Source organism: Aptenodytes patagonicus, chromosome Z (genome assembly GCF_965638725.1).
Source record: "Aptenodytes patagonicus chromosome Z, bAptPat1.pri.cur, whole genome shotgun sequence".
Classification (NCBI taxonomy): domain Eukaryota; kingdom Metazoa; phylum Chordata; class Aves; order Sphenisciformes; family Spheniscidae; genus Aptenodytes; species Aptenodytes patagonicus.
Genome location: NC_134982.1, coordinates 38,083,492 through 38,103,797, shown reverse-complemented (window position 1 = coordinate 38,103,797; position 20,306 = coordinate 38,083,492).

The window sequence follows — 20,306 nt, the reverse complement described above, 5'->3', positions numbered from 1 at the left end:
TTTGGATCCCTAGGCTTTAGATTTCAGATTAAGTGGGAAAACTTCTATCAGGTAGAATTAAGTCCCCTGTTGTCTTCATCTCATAGAACCACCTATATCTTTCTAACTTAGGCCATTTAACAAATCCAGTCTTTCATCTGGGCATTTTGAAATATTTAGAAATAATAAACAGAAGTAAAAGCCCTATAAAACAAACTAAATATGAACAGCATGAAGTGCTTCCAAAGTACTCCTAAAAAGTAAAAAAGAAAAAAAAAATCCTCCTACTTTGTTAACATAGGATGTAGTAGACAAAAGTAATTACTGTAAACATTATTTTGGCCTTAAGATATTTGACATTCTGTGCTTTTTATGCAATCAAGAATCTATTCTAAATTCTGAGTTCGTAATAGATGCTGCTGTTCAGACAAACACTGCCTACTGCAAGAATTGCAAATGTGCCAAAAACTCATGTTTGAGAAATGAAGTACAGCTGTCAAATTCAATATCTCCACTGCCAGTTTGGCTTACTATAAGGTTTCTGTATTGCAAAGACCATCAGCTAGACGCATATACCAATATGCAGAACTGTAGATGGAATTTTTCACGAAGGTGGTGTCTCCAGAGGAAAGGATGTACTGTCAGTTCTTTGGCTTCTGTCTCCTGTATTTCAGCTATGCTACAAAGTGTTGACAAAAGCATTAAAGCACAGTATTAAAAAATAAGTTTCTTCCTAATTCTGTTTTACAAATTGCTTTCCAGACCATGATTTTACCCAGTATTACAGACAAATTTATCAGCAGCTGTAATTCTGGAAAAAGTTGGATATCATGACTAAAGCAGGGATAGTGATGGAAGGAGCGCTGAGGATTTTGAAGGATATGTGCTCATGACTGATTCTTTACACAATGCAGACTTCGGGGAGGAGACATGTAATCTTGTTATTACAAGTAAGAAAAATGCTCCCAGCAGATCCTAAGCTGAATTTCAGAGCTGACGTGCAAAAATCTAACTTCAACTATTTTAAACATCATTTTCAGGTGTTAATCCTGTAATCCAAAAACATTCAGCTAGCAAGAATGCAGCTAGCAAAGGTTCTGCCATTAAAGCCTGTGGTTTTCACAGTTGTTATTTAAATTGCAATGTTTTCTGAAGAACATTGCAAAGCACTAGGTTGTGTTGTGCTGTGCACTGCCTAAAGAACATACAAAGCCCTGCTTTGAAACCATCCAAAAATACAAAAGACACAAGAAAATATAAATTCTCATCTCTGTTTTACAACTGGAAAAGTTGTATAAAGAGTGTAAAATATAGGGTACTTAAAAGATGTTAGAAATTCAAGACCTCAACTTGGTCCTGTGGAAGGATCTATGAACAAAATATCACCCTCTGAGTGCAGAGTTGTATGGGGGCAGGAAGAAGAGTCTGGAGGTAAAAGGTTTTTAAGGGGCTCCAGTTCACAGCCCAAAGGAAAATACTAGTAAGATGCAGGTCCAACATCCTCCTCGTGTTCTCACATTTCTCCATTTACCAGTGTTTAAGGGGTATGCAAAAGACAAGCAGCAATCGTTTTTCCTGTCTTGCTGTCAAAAGGGTTTCCCCCTCTTGACACAGAAATGGGCAATATACAGAGCACTGTCTTGTTCATCAGACAGACAGATAAACATCTGAAGTTGAGGATAAAATCTTAAATGTGATATCAGAGTTTAAGTTTATGAAAACAAAAAAAAATTCCTGCCTCTTTTCTTTGAGTTGTAAATACACGTACTGTATTCCTTTTCCCTTACAACATTTTCTTCTTTGAGGGTAACACTAATCCATTTCCTCTTTTCAGAGACATTCAACTTGTTTTGGTACTTGTATCCTTTTCTAAATAGTCCGTATCAACCCTATCTCCTTGTTGCAGGATATAGCACTCAAAGAAGTGAACTTTCACCTTCTATCCCATTGGCCTAAAACCAACACAGAGCGAGAATTTTCTGCAAGTGACTATCTCTTCTCATCCCCCCAAAAAATCAAACAACCAGTTCAAATGGAAAAGTCATCTTTCCCCTACTACACATGATATGTAACTGTGTGCCTCACTCCATCCTCATTATCGAACACAAACACACGCAAAACATTGAACTCTGGCCTTTCAAGAACAACATTAGTAAATAGACAATTTACTAATATATCTATAAAATACAAGGGGAATTTTCCCTTAAATTGGAAACTTACAGACCTGTTTGTTTCTGGTATAGCAGCCAGTAGGCCTATTCTGTAGCTTGACTGTGCAACAGCTATATCAAAATTTTATTAGTCCACTTTTATTACGTACTTATCTTACTGTTATTCAAAATATTTTGTCTGTATTTCAGCAACACTGCCAGTAAGTATAATAACTTAAAAACTTGATGCTGTCTTTGTGGTTAACTCTTAAATTTTGTTTAAAAATAACTAGGCACCTCTGTGCTCCAGGACAACATTTTTCTAGGAGGAAAAATAAGAAGTGAATTTAATCTGTTCCCTCACAATTGATAAGAAGAAAAAACATCCAAATTACATCAACAGTTTGGGATTCCTGCCTGCCCAGGTAATTGCCTGCATAAGCATCTTTTCATTACATCTTCTTTATTAAGGGAGAAATAATGGCTGAGAAACTGTACACCACCTGAAAGAAGCAGCTTTGTTTGAAACACTAGCAGTACCATCCTCCCAGGTCTCTCCAACTCTTCATCTCCATAACACTGCTCAATCACTTCTGTGATATAATAATCTTTCAAATGACAGTGTGACCTTCAAAAATGTCTTTTATTTCTAACAATAAGAGAATTTAAAAAGAAAGGACATACGCTTTACAAATCTGTTCCTTCTCCTAGCCCTCTTTTTCCTCAGGTAGGTGAAGTATAATCACCGTAAGACAACCACAGTCCTAAAATGGCCTAGCCGAAGGCCACGGAAGCTTTGTGTTGAAGCTGGCAGTGAATTTAAGCCTCTATTACCCATCCTTTAATGGGTAAATAACCAGGACTTTACCTCTTTCTCTCCATATTAGTCTGCAGATTGCATTCAGCATTTTAATTTCATATAAATGTCATTCCTTCCTTCCCAGATCACACATTGTCATTTTTTTGACAGACCTATTGCTTTATTTCAATGGAGTCTTTCCTGTCAGAGACATATAAATTTATACTAATGCATGACTTACCTTATAGCACAGGGCATATAGACTTCAAAGCAAAGTGATAACCTACGGTGGATTAAATAAAATAAAATAAATTTATTTTGAATAAACATTGGTCTTGACTGCAATGAAGACAAAATCAGCAATAAATATACCTACTATAAAATACGGTTATAGTAGATAATAGATATTATGACAAATAGATATGCCATCTGTAAAACTTTATGTCCCAAGGAGTGAATGGGAATCTACCATGTACAGAAACACAAATACGCCTTGTAAAGAATAGATGGAAAGAAGCAGCATATACTGAAATGCACTTTTATACATGCTATACTCCTATACACCTATACACCCAAACAGTTAGAGAACAAACCTATAACAGGACAATCTACAGGAGAAACCGCTTTATAAGTAATCTATTTACACATACCCGATCTATCCACAGCTGATTTCAATTTACATCTTATCGTATCTGACTTGGCAAAACCTATGGACCCTTAATCATGAAGCAAACTGGTTTCATAAGGCTCTCATGTTACACCATTACCTATCTTCAGAAAATAACTTGAAAAAGAAAAGCAGATATCCTGTACAAACCAAACAGTAGATGAAAGGAACATGCTAAATCATTAAAAGGCAGTTCAGAAACTCAAAGATTTCCTCAACTACAGTTCTCTCAGCTTCTTTAAAAAATCTTGAAACAAAATAAAAAAAAACAACTTGTAGCAAAATCTACATATACTGCACTATTGAATTCATACAGGTGAAAAAAGGAAAATGTTTCTCTCTTCTACTTTTGCAGTTTCACTGATGATGAACCGCTTGCAGTGATATTTTCAGAAATATTTTTCAGGTCTAATGAGCAGAATTGAGCTGCAGTAAGATGTGTCAGCAGTAGCACGCTTCTCTTAGTGGCTGATTCTGCTTGTTTCAACATATATTTCTTCCTTCCCAACAAAAAAAACCTCCTTCAAACAACACACTGAATTAATCACACAGCACTCACAAAATCAGCTTTTTAATCCTCCCCATTCTTGAGCCATTCTGGAATGCAAATCCTAGACCCAGTGATATCTGGTCAGCTCTATCTGCTGCTGAACCTCACACCAGTATCTTCCATTCAGTGCAGCCCCCATCCCCCTGTCTCCACTTACATCTGGAAAAAGCCTATGAATCAGATTAACCCAGTTACCTCCATTTTCCCTAAATCTAATTGCAACTTGAGGCCTGGCATGACCAGGGCACCTGGGCAACAGAGCAGTAAAACAGGCACGTGGTCTCAAACCAGCTCTTGCCTGAACTCTCAAATGTAGAGACCAACTGATGAAATCAGCTCTTCCTGCCCCACTTACCTGAGCCCAAACTAGACACCCAGCCTAGACTTAGCCTTGGCGAATCAGCCTAGGTCAGCTCAGTTGCATTCAGTTTCTTCCCACTTGGACCTCTGTTTTTAAATCCAATGCTTCAAAATTGACTTAGTTAACTAAGTGGAGTTAACTAGAGTTCTTAGGCAATTTTCAGTTTTACTTAACTTATAATTTCAAAGACATTTTTATTCTACACTTCACAGATGAAAAACTAAAACAAATTAAAGCAGTGACTCATTACAAAGCTTCTGTTGGATATAATTGCCCTCTTAGTATTGTGATGCAGTTTCCTTGGGAGCCAGGAACTCTTAACAAATCTGTTCAGTTTTCAAGTATTGCTATTGCTCAATCACGGGCCACAAATGTTGTACAAACTTCTGTATGGAGCTTTAGCATATTATCTTTAATTTTATCTGTGGACCCTTTTTAAAAAAAAAGGAGGCTTTGAATAAGATTTGGATAACTTTTTCTTTTGTTTAGCATTTGCTTCTCTCTGAAATTGAAGGTTTCGAATCTGTGTCCTCAAGAGGTTATTTTTTTCTTTCTGTAAAGACAATAATTGTAAGGAGCTCTGAAAAACCTACTTGTTTTTCTTGTGTTCAAAGCACACAGCAATTCATCACCTATGTTTATAGATCACTTCATGTACACAATATTTAACAGTGTTCATGCATTTATCCGGCCCAGAGCATCCGGCTCTGCATGTTCAAAACCCATTCATCTATATGAATGATTCTTTTTCTTTTGGGTATTTAAGTCTAAATTGTTTGATTATTTTTCAAGTCCAAAAAACAATTTTATTTTCACAGGTGTATTTTTTTAAAGTAGTGGGAGTATGAACTGCCAGTCAACACCACTCAGAATATAAAATACACATAAAAACTTGAACAAAGTTACATTTGACAGGATGCAATTCTAAGTTATATTAAATGATCTTCTATCCCTCAAAATCTAGGCTATATCATAATAAAAGGTAAAAGAAAATCAGGTAACTGTGTGAAGGACTTTCAAAATAGTAAATTTGTGGGTTTATAGCTGGGTAAAACTCACTGACTTAAGATATTATTGCATTCCTGTATCACAATCTGAAAAAAAGCATTCAAACATCCGATTCTAAGAACAGGCTTCCTCCAGCCCAGCAAACATATTTAAACTAATATCTTTGCTTACCTGCTTTGTTGTTTCCTGTTTTTTATGAATATTTGAAAATCCTGGATATTTTTACCATTTAAATATACAATTGTCCCTTCCTCTGAACTGCAGGAAACTGATTTCCATCTAAGAACCTATGGACATTTGGAAAATATCTATTCATGTACATATAAGCCTGATGCAATAAATAATATTCATATACTCACACACATTTTGCCAAACACTTAAAATTTTTCAACTCAAAATTTTTCAATGCATTTTAGATACTTAAAAATCTGTTCAGCAAAAATTTTTTTGTGCTTCTCCATAAGCAAAAAATGTAATTGCACCTGGTGCTCTATACGAGTCAGAGTTATACCAGAGTATTGGGAGGGCGAAAGACAGCCACACCTCTTCCCCCTACACTGGAAGGAGCTGGGTCACTTTTACACGCTGCTGAAGTCAAGACTCCCCAGGGGATACAAGCTAAGGAAAAAGCAAGTGACACCTGGCTGAAGGTTTTCTGCAATGTCTCACCTTTCTACCAGGAAATAAAGCAATAACAGCACCCAGTGGAGGGGAAGGGGAGCATTAGCACAACGTAAGAGTTTTCTTTCCATTTTTTCTCCTATTATTAAGATGACTGAGAAGCAGGGAGAAAGCCTGTCAGGTTGGCTTCCAGAACATGCATTCAAGCAGCTCGTCCCATTCAAACAGGGGTTTACATTATTACATTACCCGTTGTCCTTATCACAATCCAACCTTCACAACTGAGGAAGTTGAAGCAAGTATTTGGAAATGTTTTAGTCTCCTCTTTTCAATCTGGTTTGCATCCATATACCACCTCCATCCAGGTTTGATCTAACCAATGCCATTTACTAGAGGAAAGGCAACACTGAGAAAGGACTATATGCTGCAGAGATTTACATGGATGACAAACAATGGATTCATTAGGTACGATTTGGGTAGCCCTATCTGCTTTTCTTTTCAGAATAGGACTAAACAGACAGTATCTTCCTCATAGGGCAACCACCAAAATTCATGTAATACATTAGGACAGAATGAAGCGTGTTGGGAGACCATTGTAGTTGCTTACGTATAAGCAAAAATTCAGGGCACCTTTAACCCCCTCTTCTATTTAACACATTGTCTGGGAAGGAGACAGACTGGAACAGCTGGTGTACCATTTCTTTTGCTATTACTCTTACCCTTGAGAATTCAGGTGAGCTTTTTTTACACCAGGATTCAATACTGTAGGAGAACAGAGAATTTTGCCTCTTATGAGAGTGGAGAGGGTTAAAATTCAGGAAATTAAAAAATGATCACACCAAATTAGATTGCTGTTCCCCCCAAATTTTTCCTTAAACCATACTAAATTTCCATGTGAATCCCCAGCAAGACTGTAATGTGAACACACTCAGAGAGCATAAAAAATAAGTGCACAAAATACTTTACCTTAATTGAGTACTTAATCTGTTACACATTATTTAAATAAGCAAACAAACAATAAAATACCACTCAGCAGGATTGAAAGCACTTATTAAGGCATTTCCATTTGAGTTACGAATGACGAAGCAAAGTATAACAGTCTTCATTTCACAAGTAGTCACGGACAACATGAAGGACTGAATAGGCAGCTCCCATAGAATCACAGAATGGTTTGGGCTGGAAGGGACCTAAAAGATCATCTAGTCCAAGCCCCCTGCCATGGGCAGGGACACCTTCCACTACATCAGGTTGCTCAAAGCCTCATCCAGCCTGGCCTTGAACACTTCCAGGGATAGGGCATCCACAACTTCTCTGGGCAACCTGTTTCAGCGTCTCACCACCTTCATAGTAAAAAAAGTTCTTCCTTATGTCCAGTCTAAACCTACCCTCTTTCAGATTAAAACTGTTACCCCTCGTCCTATCACTACACTCCCTGAGTCCCTCCTCATCTTTCCTGTAGGCTCCCTTTAAGTACTGGAAGGCCGCTGTAAGTTCTTCTTGAGCCTTCTCTTCTCCAGGCTAAACAACCCCAAGTCTCTCAGCCTGTTCTCATACAGGAGGGGCTCCAGCCCCCGATCACCTTCATGGCCCTCCTCTGGACCAGCTTGAGCAGGTCCATGTCTTTCTTATGCTGGGGGCCCCAGAGCTGAACACAGTACTCCAGGGTGGGGTCTCACCAGAGCAGAGTAGAGGGGCAGAATCACCTCCCTTGACCTGCTGGCCACACTTCTTTTGATGCAGCCCAGAATACGGTTGGCTTTCTGGGCTGCGAGCGCACATTGCCGGCTCATATTCAGTTTTGCATCCACCAATACCCCAAAGTCCTTCTCTGCAGGGCTGCTCTCAATCCACTCATCACCCAGCCTGTATCCATGTTTGGGATTGCCCTGACCCAGGTGCAGGACCTTGCATTTGGCCTTGTTGACCTTCATGAGGTTTGCCCGGGCCCACCTCTCTAGCCTGTCAAGGTCCCTCTGGATGGCATCCCTTCCTTCTACAGTATCAACCACACCACTCAGCTTGGTGTCATCCGCAAACTTGCTGAGGGTGCACTCAATCCCACTGTCTATGTCCACAAAAAAGATGTTAAATAATACTGGTCCCAATAGGGACCCCTGAGGGACACCACTCGTACCTGGTCTCCACCTGGACATTGAGCCATTGACCCAACTCTTTGAGTGCGACCATCTAGACAATTCCTTATCCACCGAGTGGTACACCCATCAAATCCATGTCTCTGCATTTTAGAGACAGGATGTTGTGCAGGACAGGATCAAATGTTTTGCATAAGTCAGTCGCTCTTCCCTTATGCACTAATGCTGTCAGCCTGTCGTAGAAGGCCATGACTGCAAAACTTACAGGAGGAATGAAACATATAAACCTCAACTTTCAGCTGCATGATCACAGGGACATCTTCATAACAGAGTATTAAATATAAGTATTTTGAAAATTGTATTTCTGCAAAATTGCTTCCCCACATGTAATAGATCCCTGTTTTTTTTTCTGTGGGACAGATTAAAGCCTTTCAGAGACTAAAAGATAACAAAATAAATGTGAAAATATACCTTTCCATCCCCTCTTCTTTAACTGACATTCATTCACTGGATATTGGATGCAATTTGACCACAGGAACACAAAAAGCATCCTAAGGTTGGTTTCATAACATGCAAAAATATTTTAACTCCCACATTAACCCAAGAGCTCTTTTCAAAAAAAAAAAAAAAACCAAAACCAAAACACAATCAACAAACCAAAAAATACAACAGTAGCTATGCCGGTAGTACTTTTGTACTTGTACTTTTATTAACCACTGGGGTCAGATAATCATATCTGCTGCAATCTTAAAATGGTCATTACATGATTAAATATTTTCGGATCATATGGATTGCTAACAATCCACTTAACTATGGGGTTTTTTTCTAAAAAGGTTGATGAACTATTGCATTTTATCATATTACATGCCCACAGTGACCTTGTGATGTGTCAGCTTTCTTCTGTAGCTATGGTCACTGTTTCAGAACATGTTCTATTATAGTTAAAAACCCATAAGGATATTACAGGAGCCTGACAAGGCTCTAAATAAACTTTTATAAAAAGCCTGGGGAACAGCTTTATACTTAGCCGCCTTCCATGTTTTCATCTTGGCTTGAATTTTTAAGGGGGCCTAGGAAGATCCAAACTCTCAGGGTCACAAAGCCAGAATCTGTTCTGCACAAAAGCACACACAAACCAGCACTGAAACTCTGCATGGAACTATCTAAGTCAAACCAATGTTTCATATGGAAACAGACCACTTTGGCTTTGTAAAGATAGGAGAGAGGTAAGCTTTCAAAAATACAACAGCACATCAGCAATAAAATCCAACATAGGCAGCAGTTAATTCCAAACCACTAGCATACAGTACCTATATAAGGGTTTTAACACATTTTTTAAAATACACCTGTTTTCCTCCCAGTACTGACATAGTCTCAATACAGTGCCAAGTTATATCAAGGATAGAATCAGCTACAGAGGAACGTTCCTTTTAAAACAAAACTAGCCCATCCTTTACTGCACAGGTTCTTTCCTTCATCATTCTCATATAAACTTTTCAAATTATTTTAATGAACTCTTGGGTTTCCCTCTATATTCTCGCCTTGTTGGAGGTCTGATGTCATAGCTTATAGTTGTAATATTTTTCTTGGTAGTAAATGTTTGAAAGGGACCCAGTAAATACTCATTTTAACTGCACTCCAACATCCAGAATTCTTTATGTGTGATCTGACATGAAAACATGCAGTTTTTCAACAAAAGGGTTGTTCCGCAACACAGAATATTTCAGGGATCCTATTAAAATATCAGTTCTCCTTCCTTTTCGTCAGCAACAAATTAATCGCAGTATGCCAGTGCTAGACATGTGGCAAGACTCTGGAATTACAGTTCTTAATTACAGTTGAAGATAGTTTTGATGTTATATAAGCCTCTTTTCATTTTCCCCAGCCTACTGCTTTACAATTGACATACTGAATAAAACTCGTTCTAGGTAAAAATTTCTCCTGAAAGTTGAGGTTTAAGTTTAAGGAAATTAAAATTAAAAGCATTGCCACAAAAAAAAAAAAAAAATTCCCTGTTATGATTTCTTGAAAAATATTTCAGATTCAATGCAAAAATTTAATTTACATCAACATGTTCAAAGACTGCTCCATCACCTTAATTTCAGGAGAGAGGGAAATAAGAACATTGTGCACACCAATTTTAGCATTTTAAGCCTGAGCAGAAATCCATGTTCCTCTCTTACAGAAATCTGAGTTATTAGAAATGTTCTTGCTACAGTTTAAGAAGAAAAAAGAAAAGAAGAAAAAAAAAGTCACAAATAGACCCCTACCCCACAGGAAATCTTATCAATCTGGAGCGAAAACAAACAGCCAAACACCCCCCACCCCCCACCAAAACCCTCTGAACAGCTTACAGGTTTCACAAGTTAATCTAATTTCAGAATGGTCCACTTTGACCAGGTATGAAGTACAAAGTTTCAGATAATTACAGAAAAAAAAAAATTTTGAGCCTGAGAAAGTAAATTTTTTTTACTTCAAATATAATACAAATAAAGCTTTTAGAAAAAATAAGAATAGTTTCTAAAATTTCTAAAAGCCCAGAAGTAAGTTTTTCCTAAGAATATTCTTCTGATAAGTAGACACTTCCTTCAAAAATGTTCAACTATAGCTTTAAATTCCTTTCCCAAAATTGTCTTTCACAACAAGCCTAATAATTTTGTGGAGTTTGCATTGATATATGCATCTAGTAAGGCCATGTTCCCACTGTCAGGATGCAGTCGCTTTTATATTATCTATCGGAAATATTAAGCACATCACTTTTGAGCTTGCTGTCTCTGACTGCCACAGGTCAGTCAGTCAAGGGAAGTGCAGAAACTACCATCTGCCTGATGAATTCTGTTACATTTCTCCCTCTGAACAGCAACGAAGCACCAAGTTTTCCTGTTTCTTTCCCTTATGTGTCTTTTCTAGTAGATAAACACATTCTTCACTGTGTGGCTGTTCAGTGTCTAGTAGATTCCTCAGTTATTGTAATAAGAAGATTAAGTTAGGTTTCCAAATTGTATTAAAAGTTAACGCAGTCAGGTAACCCCTATGCTCAACCTCCTTGAAAAAGCTAGTCAACAAATAATAAATCCTTTCTACACTACAACCTCACTATGATTAACCCAGGGCAGATACGTTTAAAATTGGCCATTGAAGATGCGTATGTTCTACAACCACACTGTTTCAAACTGTTTTAAATCATGAAAATCGAATAAATAAAACAATGCAAAGATAAAGCCATTTCCTGGTCTCTGATTCAAAACCCAAAACTACATAGTCCTCGTTTCCGTATGCTCATTTACTCTTAAATGCAAAACATCATAACAACGTTATGACACTGTTGCCAAAAGTATCAGAGACTGAATACAGAATGGAGAGGTCAGAAGCATTTTTCTAATAAAAATGTTAATACAGCACAAGCTTCTAGATTAAAAGAAAAAGAGTTCTTTCCTGTCTGTGTGCAACTTTTATTTGTTCTGTATCTCAGTTTTGCTTACTACAAATTAAGCAGATTTTTGGTAGTGCGTAATTCATATTCAAAATCACCCATTAAAACATCTTCTCTCTACCCTCTGTAATTGAATGCTAAGGTAATGAGGGCAAGTAGCTTTCAAATGTAGAAGGGATCTTTTTTTAATGACTTCTACCTTTGCCCTACATATGCATATGCAGGTGTATAGGTGCAAGACTGTAATAACAGCTTATTCTTGTAAGGGACAACAGGATAAGCATACGTTTTGTTAGCAAACGAAAATGCTTAAGCATTTATGAACTATGCAACATGAAAATATGGAATTTAGAAAACAAAGAGCTTACTTGCTCATAAAATGAACTTCAGTAGGAACGTAAATACCAACATAAATATTCCAATGAAAGCCAAAGGTTCTGACCCATCTAGCAACTGCTCTTTAATCTTCTGAAATACTCCTTCATAAAGAGTCAGCAAAGGTTGGTTAGCATCTCATAGAATTTAAACCTAAACAGGACAGTTTCTACAAAAACATATTTGTAGACAGGTCATTAAATATAATGCTGACTCATACCTGAAAAGCATCTCTTAAAAAAAAAAAAGAGGTTATGTTCAACGTTTGAAAACCACTCACCTCCAGGATAAACACTGCCTTCAATTAATCATTGCAGTACAGCACAGAAACTCGTAGGTACTTTATTTAAACTCCAAGTGGATTTCAAGAGTTTACCTCTTGACAGCAGTCCTCCAGTAAACAAAATTTGAAAAGCCACTGTACAAATTGCAGGTGAAGCGTTATACTTCAGTGACAGTGCTCATAATAAGCCTCTGGACGCAATATCCGGTGCCATTATCTGCAAGTTAAAGGTTAGAAGTAAAAGGCAACACACCAAACGTAAAGGTCTTGTTGCCTTTCTAAGGACTGTTCAGACACAGCCTCCAAATCTGCGAACACCTAAGTTGATTCATATGACTGATTCCCTAGGTTCACTGGGATCACTTACAACCAAAGTTACAAACACACAACACATAGACTTTTTAGCAGGAGCACAGCTGTAGCAAGAGGATTCAGAAAGCCAGGTAGAAGTAAGGGGGGAAGAGAAAAAATATTTGGAAATTAATTTCTGTCTTTTACATTGGCACACCTTTTTTTCTTTGAGAGATTTTGCAAAGGCAGCTTTTTCTCATTGAAAGATACAGATGTTAAAATGTCAGATATCAAAAGGAGAATTTTCTAATAAAACTTCAGAGAAAAATTAAACTGTTTTCACTTCAAAACGGTCCCACGCACCACTCTATGCACCAGTCTACCGTGGTAAATTGCCATGAAATTATTGACACTGCCTATTACAATGAAGCAGTTATTCTTTCCTTGAAATAAAAGAGTAGTTCCACAAATGTGCCATTTTTCCAAACATTAGTAAAGCAAAATGATCACTGAGACATTCAGCTCTGACCTTTGCTGCCTTCTTAATTCTCCAGCCAACTGAAAAATTTTAAACATTTAAATATCAAATTCTCTGAAATTGAAAGGAAAGCTTGAAATGTCATTCATTTGTTAAAAAATTCTTCCCTTCTTCATTTCCCCATCTGCACCATGACATAGCTCAGCCAAACCCATGGCAAAAAGGAAGGGGTGTTTTTCAGTGCAGCAGTTGGTCAGTCATTTCTTCAGGAGTTAGTGTAAGTCAGGATGAGTCTGGCTCCCCTCTACTTCCCTAAAAAAACACTGAGAGAAACAAAATAAAAGAAAATAAAACATGCAGCCACACAGGACTAGGTTTTGGCTATTATATTACATAGCAGTGCCATTCTTACGCATTAAGTCTTTCCTTCATATCAACTCTTCATAGAATCAAAAAACATGTGCAGCCCAAAGAAAAACTTGTTTCTGCAGCCCACCTGAGCTATACAGAGAGGGGCAGTGCTATTATAACTATGTCAAAATCCACAAGCAGGTCCTTCCATTCAATGCAATACATATGCCTGTTTAATCTGCAATTCAAAACAAAACTAAATTAAACAATTACTGGCAGTTTTGTATAAATCCACTCTTCCATTATTAAATGCCTCATTGAAAGAACTGACATATATGGGGTCAGTTTAAAAAAATATATTTGTACAGATGAAAATTCTGGAAACACTTGGTTGAGTCAAAAGTAACAGTATCAAACAACACTCCACAAGCCGTATCTGGGACTGATGTAATGCAGTCATTATTTATGGCACCTAGCCATATAGGACTATGAACAAACTGAAGCACGGATGCAAGAATAGGCTTTGTTTAATTCCTCTGATGGATATTATTGGCTGAGATGGGACAGTCCTGCTAGATCACCCACTCCATTCCCACACCAGTCCCAAACTGGTGTGTAAGCAAGCAGCACATACAATATTGCTCTTGTCCCCTCAGTAGAACAATGTGCTTAAAGAACCAGGCTTTCTGTTATCCAGCAGAACTCATTGTTGTAATCTGATTTCCCCTGTATGTTCAGTCCAAATTATGCAATTTCTTTTTTTCTCTCCATTCTTTTTTTCTCCTATTTGTAGAAAATGTAACTGCGTGTCAAACAACACTAGTGATCTATTCATCCCACAATTTATTCCAAGCTACCTAGTGCAGCTCCACTTAATATACTTCCCAAAGGCCTTGAATTGTCTCTTTTCTTTCCATTTCTCCCCCTCTTGGTAACTTTCCTTGCACATACATGTTCAACAATTATGCTGACTGCACATTTCTCTCAAAAGGCATACCAAATACATACCCTTAAGACTGAGAAGGGTCTAAAGAGTTTAATTAAATTTAATAGGGGCATGACTCAGATGCACATGGCATTATTCACCAAGTCTTGTAAACGACATGTTACATTGCTGTTACATTGCTTACTAAAACAGAAACATCTTGTTTGCAGCTGGGATACAACTGCATTTTTAGGGTGCAAAGTGCCTTAAGCTGCACAAAGGTAACGTACCCATGTAATTGGACGGTTATGGGAAGATTTAAAATACAGGAACAGAAGCATACAGGGAATACTGTGGTTACTAAATCCAGCTAATGACTTGCTAGTCTACTCACCATACAACATCCCATTAGCAGACTTCATCATGTTTGATCATCTTTTTGATCACAGGCAAGGCATACTTTATTATATTTTGTAGGAAAAAAAATTTAGAAAGAATTTAGAAGACGACACTGGAGAGTAAAAGTATTGAAGTGTGGTTTGCAGTGAAAGAGGATTAAAATCATACCTGGGCTCCTTTTTTTTGGGTTGTTTTTTTTTTTGTTTTTTCATGTTAAGTGACCTCAAAGTCTAAGGAAAAGATTCTATTTCTAACCAAGATTTTCAAAACTCCTAATACGAAACACATGCTTATCTAATAGCCACACAGAATTCCTTAATCCTTGGGATACCTAGCAGCAATAATTTACATCCTCTGATGTTTCCATAAAGCTCTAGTAGTATCTACTTCGTGCACCCAATGTGAACTTCTACACCAAGAACAGAGATGCATTTTAATGCACAGGTTACATTTTTATTAAGAGAAGTAATTTACAGGGACATGAGGCTGGAACATGATACTAGTAATCTAATCTAGATTATAAAAATTATACCTCCACTTTTTGAAGGATATGTTCATCAATCAATTCTGCCATCACTCATTAATGATAACAGAGTATTCCATATCTGTACCTAACTGTATGATTGCATTATCAACCCAGTTATTGCTGGAAATACTCACAAACAGGGCAATGTTTTTAAGACCATGAAACTTGGCATGCAGCTCTAAAATAGGAATGAGATAAAATTTCAAATCAGGTAGATGCCATAAAAGTATAGTTTGATTCCCTCTTTTCCCTTCATCTTAAGGAGGTAAAAGCTATTACAGAAGAGTTGTTTATTGGGGTCAAGCAAGAGAGCAACAAGTAATATTGTCAGAGATCATATAATTTGTCAGAGGCTGTACAATCAGACCAGTGCTAAAATACTCCCATTCCCTCTGTTTATCTCCTGACCTGTTGTAGCTCTTGTTTCATCTGCATTTGGATCTCACAAATCTTTCATTCACCCCACCTTTGCACAACATGTCCATATGAAAACATGACTGTAGGATCCAGATGTAATATCAGTTTGTGAATAATCTGACTTTGCCTGGTGCAACAGGAGAAGAGGAAGTACAGCTTCTTTCTCTGACATATGCACATATTCACATATGGCCTGTGAAAACGTGTGAAAATGCCGACAGCCTAAATCTTTAGTGAGCTGCAGGCTATGAATGATCAGAGACCTGTAACTTAAGCAAATTTAGTCTCACTTTCACAATTTTAGCAATAGACATCTCCAGTGCAAGGCCTTCCTCTTGCTAAATTTTCAACCCTTCTTCACAAAGAAACTAAGGGGGCTCAAGGCTTTCATGAAAGAAAGGTCATTAGAATTGCTTCGAATTACATTTTCCCCCATACACCTGAATTCTGAGAAATGGCTCTACAATTTTGCGTGAAACTTTCCTAAAAACATTTGGTTGCAGTCAGGTGCCTACCACGATAAAAAGCTAGCCCAAAGTCTTCTCTTCACCAAATTTGTAAGTAAACAGCAGCTCTGCAGAAAAGGATGGGGCAGAGGAAGAGCTGGTAGACACAAAGTTGACCATAAGACAGCAATGTTCCCTTGCAGTAAAGAAGGCAGATGGCATCCTGGGCTGCATTAGACAAAGTATTGCCAGCAGGTTGAGGGAGGTGATCCTTCCCCTCTATTCAGCACTGATGAGGCCACTCCTGGAGTGCTGTGCCCAGTTCTGGTCTCCCAAGCACAAGAGGGAGATGGAGGTACTAGAGAACGTCCAACGAAGGGCCACAAAGATGATGAGGGGACTGGATCATGTCTCTTATGAAGAAAGGCTGACAGGGACTGTTCAGCCTGAAGAAAAGCAGGCTCAGGGGGATCTTATCAATGTATATAAATACCTGAAGGGAGGGTGCAAAAAAATGGAGCCAGACTTTTTTCAGTGGTGCCCAGCAACAGAAGAAGAGGCAATGGATGCAGACTGAAAGACAGGAGGTTCCCTCTGAACATCAGGAAACACTTCTTTCCTGTGAGGTGACTGAGGCACAGATCGCCCACGGAAATGGTGGAGTCTCCATCCCTGAAGATACTCAAAAGCCGTCTGGACATAGTCCTGAGCAACTGGCTTTAGGTCACCCTGTTTGAGCAGGGGGGATTGGACGAGATGACCTCCAGAGGTCCCTGCCAACCTCAACCACTCTGTGATTCTGCGATCCTAATTAGAAGGGGAGAGGAAGTCTTATTATTTGAAACAACAGGAACTTTAATGATATGACAGATGATGATGCAAAAAGAATATACCTTCCTGTGGCTTCATGCCTTCAGCTGACAATATAACCAAGAACCCATTTTATCTACTACAAAGCTCAAAAGACAACTCCAATCATTAAAGTAACAGAAGTTTATTTAAGCCTTCCACAACAAGATGAAATTTGAGTTTGCTCAACTTTAACATTACCAGCCGTAATTATGTTCATCAATATGATTTTGGTCGTACTACCAAGATCCATAAGAAACACACTACAAAATTATTTTGATGGGTACAAACTGCTTTCAGGATGATTCTACATGAAACAAGTAGGGGCATGGTGGTATTTCAGTGCTGGCTAACTAGTTGAACTACATAAATTTACTACTTGTATTCTAATATTTTGTCCTCATCTCATTTTTTTTACAGTCTCATGTAAAATGTTTCCACACTGAAGTATTTTGACCTTCTAACTGTAACATGGTCAGTTTTTCAAATGTAGGGATTGTGAGTGTATTCCTATTTTCAGTAGCTTTGACTGGCTTTGTTTCCAACTTTATTCATTAGAAGAGAAAGTTATAGTCTTCTCTGGACAGTGGAACAAAATTTAGTGGATTTTTACTTGGTAAGTATTTTGTTGGAGAAAAGGTAAAGGTCGATGCTTAATATAATTTACTACTATGTCACTACATGCAAGTATTTTAGAAGGATGCTTTCTTCTCCATACGAACTATTTCCTAATATACAAAATACCCCCACTTCACTACCTCCCACCCTATAACACGTGTTGTGGACATAAAAAAGGGAACACTGTAGCAACCACACTATTTAAATATAAAAATAGAATAGGATATAGCAAATATGAGGCACAAAATGTCTAGGAGTACAATGACAAGCATGAAAATTCAATTTACAAATGGTCTACATTTCCCTACACCCCTTCCAGACCTAAACCTGCTCATATCCAGTCAGCCCATAAAACACAGGTGAAAATGCCTGCACTTATCCACGAAACTCATACATGAAGTCTTAAGCAGAGCTAAAAGCTGAGTCTACTACAATAACTGTTCTGTCACAATGAAATTAAAAAAGCCAGTTTAGGTTCTTTTGTTGGTGTATCTACTGTAATGTCTTCCACATTTTTTAAATTTGCAACAGCAAATTTAAAAAAAACCAAATCACTGTGAGAAGAATCACTCTAAGAAAAGAAGTTCCACTAAAACCCAGTATATTGGTTTATAGACCTAAAGGAGGACAAAATTATGAAAAATGGTGATAGCCATTCCCTGTCAAAACTATGCAAAAAGAAGAGGAAATTGAAATTTCACAGGAACACTGAACTGAGGATGCAGTAGGAACGCATGTTATCCCCAGCAAACTAGCATTTAATTCCAAAATACAGCTTGAAAATATAGTTCAGACCTATAATTATTAACAGATCCTATTTATTACTAATTAAAAGATCCAATTTGGTCTAGTTTCTGAAGGACTTATAAAATAGTAATAACAACATACACAATTTGAAGACTCAGTTTACTTCTCCTTCCAAAGAAAGGCAATGCTCCTTTTTATCATAATGTGGTATGGCAGTATCATCCAAATCCTAAATTCACGGTCATACTTAGTACATGAGAACAATCATTTTTCATCTTAATTTAATATAAAATTCAGATTAATACAATGCTGCATTACAGAATTACAGTCATTTTTAATCTCTTCTTTGTGAGACATGCACATACCTATGACTGCTTAGTAAAGCATAACTTTAAAACCCACTTATTCCACTATCTCGCATTACAAATGCTAGAAAAACAACGGGAGGATTCCCGGGCTGATTATGTTCTTGGCCCTAGGAAATGCTGTCCATGAGGTCAACTGATTTTATTCACACTATCACTGTGTAAATTTGAGACTAGAGGCAGGAGGCAGTGCCAAACTCTGCTATTTCAAGAGTAACACTATCTCAGTAACTGTAAAATGAAATTCATGTAACTAAGTACCCAGTATAAAAGCCAAAGGAAACTAAACTGCCTGTCTGTTCCAGCTCCCAGGCCACTGCACTGTATCTCACTCGCTCCACGCTTTTTCAGAAGTAAGCCTGAATATTCTGTATTTGCATGTAAAAAAGAAGTAAGGAGCTATTTTAATTCCCCACAAAGAGGAGCTGCTTGCAAGAAAGAGGGCAAGCAGGTGCACAGGGCCAGAATAAGCAGGGACGGAGCTGAGTGCCAGAGGAAATCGGCTCAGTCTCAATCCTGGGAACAGAGTTGGTGGCAGGGTTAAAGGATGTGACAGATGAGGTTTCCATTGCAGGATCACAGCTATTATGGCTCTAGTGGCCTTTATCAGAAACAGATACCAGATCCCATTAGACATTGGTCTCTACAGGCCAGTCTGTGTGCTCCTGAGGCACACCAGCGCTACCAATGCACCCTGCAGCCCTTTGTCAACAACTTTTCCAGTGACACAGTCATGATCCAGTCCTGGCCACAAGCCTGCAGGTGTAGGTTGGCATCACACCTCATCCCCCACAGCCCTCCACTGTGCTTCTGAATCATCTCCTTCACATGGGATCCAGAAGTGGTGCAACAACAGAAGGCAAAGTAATCGGACATAAAAGTTTCTCTATCACAATTAGGAACTTTACTCAGATCACTGGAGTAATCTGCTCGTGGATGTAGAGTTACCACAGAAGTTCAAGGGAGGAGAAAGTACATGGTCAGGAGCACAGGAAGAGACCAGAAATGCCCCATTCAGCAGCAGCCTGAAGTTATACGGAGAATAATGTTTCTAAGTTTATTTCAAGTGACTCTGTACTTTTTTTTTAATTTTTTTTTTTTCTTGAGAAGGTTAAATTAAGCCAATGCCCTAACCACAAAAAGATCATCATCTTTACTGCAAATGTGCTATTACATATTTAAAACTCATCTTCAAAATTTAAGAACAAAAACAAATGGGAATGATTTAGGAGAGCCATGTTCACACTTGCTTTTCTTTAGGGCATATACAAAGCTGAAAGTGAGTTCATTTATTGTCTCCAGGGGGCTGACTGGGGGCATCATAAGAGAGGCTATTTTTCTTTTTTTTCTCTTTTTTTCTTTCTTTTTTTGCCTTGGCTAGAATCTGAAATAAAAGCTGGGCAATGGCAAATTGATGACTAAGCAAAGCAAACTACCTGTAGAGCATGGTAGAGGATGTAAATTACACCTAAGGGAAATGCAGTGACACGGCCCAGCTCAGCGCTCTGCTTTCAGAACGAAATATCCGTCTGAGAAAGGCAGGCGGGGACTCCCAAAGTTGCTCCGCATGTTGGA